Source organism: Oryza glaberrima, chromosome 6 (genome assembly GCF_000147395.1).
Source record: "Oryza glaberrima chromosome 6, OglaRS2, whole genome shotgun sequence".
NCBI classification, from domain to species: Eukaryota; Viridiplantae; Streptophyta; class Magnoliopsida; order Poales; family Poaceae; genus Oryza; species Oryza glaberrima.
Window position 1 is genome coordinate 15,111,184 of NC_068331.1, and position 5,372 is coordinate 15,116,555.

Here is a 5,372-nt window from a genome sequence, read left to right on the forward strand (position 1 = left end):
TGGTGGAGCATGACCCTAGGCATCCCTAGGTCGTCCTCCCACCCCTATATATAGCTAGTTACCCCTTCAGGGTTTCTCAGGTTTTGATAGATTGAAGTTTAGCCATTGCTACTTGCTTGCAGCGCGCGTGTCGGCTAGACCGTCCGTCTGCTTGTTCTTTGGAACCCCAACTTATCATTCGTATTTAACTCCTATTTGCAATTCAGATTGCTTTTATCTTGTTCTTGCTTGTTTCTTCGATTTGCTTGCAGGAATAAGGTTGATTTGCACCGGCAAGATCAACAAACCATGGAGAGGTGTATCGATCGCTAAGGCGCAACGCAACGTCTTGTACGGTTGTAGTCGGGTCGTCAACGTTTCTCCCAAATCGTAGTTATCATCAACTCACCGAAAGATCGGGCCAAGAACAGCCTTGAGTGTCGAGAGGAACTCAGGGTGCATCATCTGGACTATGGGAAAAAAAAATTAATGACGAAGGGAAGGGTAAAATCTCTCACCGATGAACCACGCTCTGATACCACCTGATGCGAACCCGCTAGGGTTTGTGGCCCGATCTTTCGATGAGAGGTAAGGGATAACTCGATTGAATGAAGACGACGTTCACGGCCCGACTACAACCGTCCAAAGACGCTGCGCCTTAGCAACCGATACACCGTCTCCAATGGTCGCCGCGAACTTGTGGTGCGCGTCAACCCGGCCACGAGGGCACTCGTCCTGCAAGCAATCGAAGAACAAGCAAGAACAAGTAGAACAAGCACTGAAATTGCTAGATAAAGATGAAAGTTTCACTATCAAAACACAATATGGTGGGGTTCCGATTATAGGCAGACGGGCGGTTTAGCCAACTCGCGCGCTGCGAGCCGGTAGCAAGTAGCTATCTCTTTCATCAAAACCCGAGTGTTCTTGGCGGCGACTAGAGGTATAAGAAGAGGGGAAGAACGACCATAGGTTCGTGCTCCAACCCTAGGACGCGCCCCTAATGGGCCCCACTTGGATACACAGCCCATTGGGCCAAAAGACGTGACGCAGCACCAAGGACAGAAAACAGTCGGGAGTAAAATGACAATTGCGGCCGCTCCAGAACAGATATGGACATGTGGCTGGATCCATTTGAAAGTAGACTTGATAAGCTTTCCATGAAGTACTTGCACGCCCAAATCGGAGTTCGCATGAAGTCGTGGCGGCCGTCAGAAGTTGGCGCTGCCCTGCAGTCCGAATCCACCCCGCGCGAATCCTCTCCCCTTTGGATCCTCTCCATCGTTCCTAAGTAAAACACGAGTGCACGCGTCTCCGGGGTATAAAGAAGAGGAATATGAACTCAAGAAAGAACTCACCTCATAATTTAGTTGACGTGCACGAGCGCGAGTAATAGGACCATGATGCTGTACTTGGAGGGACGTGGATGTATCGATGGTGTTGATGTCCTCTTCACAGTCCACTCTATATTGTCTTGAGGAAATGGGATGGAGTTCTCAAGACCTCCCAAGTACTGGGAATCAGAAAACACAGTGAACATACCATTTTCTTGGAACCAACGACTATAATCCATCAAGCTAGTTGGATCGAAAGGATGATGCTCTTGAACAATTATGGCATCAGCCCCATCATATTGTTCAACATATTTGGCATGGAATTTCTTCCAATCACAAGCCTTCCCTCATAAATGCTTCACTTTCCACAGCCTACGAAGCTCAGCCTCTCCATGCGGATGAGGTGGTGGAATCATTTGTTTTCTTCCAAACTGTCTCATTACCCTATCTGGATAATGGAACTCCACTACCCAAAAATATATGAGTGGAACTCTAGCAAACCACCAAGCACGATCATTCTGAACTTGGGTGGGCATTTGCTCTATAAGACCATTATATGGCTGCCATTCTATAGCACCTTCTCAAATCAAGTCAATTTGGTTTCGATAGTACTCGATGCCTGCATAATGTTCACATATAAAGATAAGCACATACATCGTTATCTATCAGTTTCGACCGTCAATATTACCAAAATAGAGGAGAACTAGTGATGCTTGCAATGCATAAATATGTGAGAACAATAATATTCCACTAGTATTAGGTTTACTAACCTTTTGCAGAGAATGACAATAAAGTGGAGGAGAATTGACATCAACTCAAACGATAAATCAATCTTACGACGTTGAGAGATAGACTTATGTATGAATGGGCCAAGAACTCAGAATTGACACGACACAATGGGCCAAAATTCACAAGTCTACGAAGGAGAACAACAGAGGAGGCCACCTGCTGAATATGGGCCAGGTTGGGCCAGCCCAAGGTTCGGCCGAACTAGGAGGTTCGGCCGAACCTCCCGTGGCGCCGACGGATGCAGGGTTTGGATGGACGGCTGGGATTGATCTCCAGTGGCGGTTGGAGGGTATTACCGACCATTCCAACCGTCACAACCGTCATTACCTGCATATAAAAGGAGCTCCTCTTCTCACTTCACACACACAACTCAAGCAAGAGCTCTCTCATTTCTCTCAAGTTTAGTTTAGTAGTATCTAGCTGGTGGAATAGAATTAGAATAGGAATCAGGAGTCCAGAAGTCTTCGGAAGAGTTCGGGTATTGCTCTAGCAGCTTTCCTTTCCTCTTTTGTAAGCTTTGTACTTTTATTAGAATACTCTTCTATATACATTTATGGTATTGAAATACTCTCCGAGTATATGAGTACCTACTTTACATTATGTTCATGTTATACCGAATATACGGCTAGCTTATCTGGGAGATGCTTTGGTGCGGGTATAGTGTTTGCTTATGCAATTACTCTATGTCATGACGATGATATTAGAGTAGTATCTGGTAGTTTAGACATGGTGTCTAGATTACGGGATATCATTATTTGGGGTTATATATTGCGGATGAGAGGTCGCTGATGGTGACAGCTCAGTACGGGTATTCCTCCGCGCCTATATATAATCCTAAGTTATTTTCTTGGGGAGGGTATTCCTCCGTATTTAGCCCCGGTTGGATGGTCATGACGGGCTGTCGTGAGGAACTCGGCAGTCAAGGGTGGCTTCTCGAAGTACGAGGAGGGCATCGGATAGAGGGTATTAGCTAGTATATCAGTTAACTAGAATGTATGTATACTATGTATATTAGAAGTATAGGAATAGATTTCCTCTCTTTTCTTTCCACCTAGCTTAGATAAATTATTATGAGGATGAGTAGAAATGCTTGTGTGTCACTCTACCCTTGGATTATCTTAACCCCTTCTTAGAATATGATTATCACAAGTAATATATAAATTATTAGTTGAGTTCTCTCTACATGATCTTCCCACGGGATAAAATAAATACGATACCCTTGGAATACTCTCAGGTGAAATGCTACAATAGTATATCCGTGCGCTTGCGGATGAACTCTGTAACCATAATATACCGGAAGTGTTTCTGCGTCATTGCTGGGAATTATATTTCTAGTAATGTCGTTAAGAAATACCAACAAGCATTTCTAACGCCGTTGCCGGGGAAGATTCATAATAGAGATTACTTCAACTAATAATTTATATTTACCTCTGTATAATCATTTTGCTTTGCAGGCTAACTTTGGTTGTTTTCACTTTTTGTTGTGAAAACAGGGTAGTGCATGACAGATTTCAACCTGCCGGAAAACTTCAAAGAAAATCCAGAAGCTTTCTTCCGAAGCGTCAGGCCGCGAGTCGTTGCTCCGCAGAAAACTCTAACGACAAAGAAACCAGCCGTGCCAGCGCCACCGACCTTCAAGACAATGGCCAGCAAGACTCTTCACGAGTTCGCTACTCCCTCTGCTGACAATGTGGCCGTCGGGCCGCAAGTCAACATAGGAGATGTGGATTTCGATTTGAAGTCCAGCCTCATCAAGATGGCGCAGGCTAGCCCGTTCTGTGGCAAGCCTAATGAGGATGCCAACGCTCATCTGCAACAGTTCCTAGAGATTTGTAGCACGTACACTATCAAGGGCGTCAGTCCCGACGCCGTCAGGCTGCGGCTGTTTTCGTTCTCCCTTCTTGGGAGAGCGAAGCAGTGGTTCTATGCCAACTGTGTTGCTATCAACACCTGGGACAAATGATCTACGGCATTTCTCTCGAAATTCTTCCCGATGGGCAAAACCAATGCCCTTCGTGGACGAATTTCCAGTTTCCAGCAGATAAGGGACGAGTCTATTCCAGAAGCATGGGAACGACTGCAGGAGTACGTGGCCGCCTGTCCTCATCATGGGATGGACGACTGACTGATCCTGCAGAATTTTTACAATGGACTCACCCCAATGTCCCACGATCACCTGGACGCGGCAGCTGGAGGAGCCTTCTTCACTAAAACGGTTCAAGGAGCCGTTGAACTCATAGAGAAGATGGTCTCCAATATGGGTTGGAGCGAGAAACGACTCCAGACCCGTCAGCGAGGCATGCACACCGTCAAGGAGACGGAGTTACTTGCTGCCAAGCTGGACCTCCTCATGAAACGTTTGGACGACCACGAGAAAAGGCCACAAGGCACCGTCAAGGCCTTGGACTCTCACATCACGTGTGAGGTCTGCGGCGGCACGAGTCATTCTGGGAATGACTGTCCGGAAACCCATGAGGAGGCGATGTACATGGGCAACAACAACGGGTACCGTCAAGTAGGAGGTCAGGGATGGAACCAACCACGCCCATATTATCAAGGAGGTAACAATAACGGTAACATCTCTAACCAGCCCTCCTTGAAGGATCTTGTTTTTGTGCAAGCTAAAACCACTGATTCGCTAAGCAAAAACCTTGCTGCTAACGATAAGATCCTAGAGAACATAAATGTCAAATTAGATGGCTTTGCTTCCACATTTCATAACCAGCTGAGCTTTAATAAGATGATAGAAACCTAGTTAGCTCAGTTGGCATCTTTAGTCCCTGCAAAGGAAAAGTTTGAGTTTCAACCGAGGACGGAACAATGCTCCATGGTCAGAATCAAGTACGGGTCAAACCCGCAGAATATTCAAGAGGTCGAAGTGGAGCCACCCAAGACGGACAGCCTGGTGAAATTTATGCAGAACTTCCTGGAGAAGGAAACAATGATGCCTAGGAACCGTTATTGGAAAACGCCGGTAAAATCACCTGTACTGGCCAAGAAGTTAGAGCAGCCGGCTCAGAAGAAGCCGTCTTCCGCACCGAAATCAAAGAAGGTGTGGAAAGAAAAGCCAAAGACGCCCGCTCCATCACCTCCGGAGACGGGTGGAAAATCCATAAATTGAAACGGAAGGAGATACGGTCTTGCACGTCAGACTTTAAATGACGCGACCTTTGCCAACAGGTAAATTGGTATGTATCCGCATATTTGCTTTCAAAATTGCATTTAAGAATTTTGAATTTTGAAGAAATTCTTCAAATGAATATTTAAGAGCAA

At 45.9% G+C, this 5,372-nt stretch overlaps 1 non-coding gene across 1 annotated transcript; it reads right to left on the reverse strand.

The window, feature by feature from the left end:
* Positions 1–4,107: 4,107 nt before the first annotated feature.
* On the reverse strand, positions 4,108–4,214 carry LOC127778166 (small nucleolar RNA R71). Its single transcript, XR_008018435.1, has one exon. It is a non-coding gene; the product is annotated as a small nucleolar RNA R71 (small nucleolar RNA).
* Positions 4,215–5,372: the final 1,158 nt, after the last annotated feature.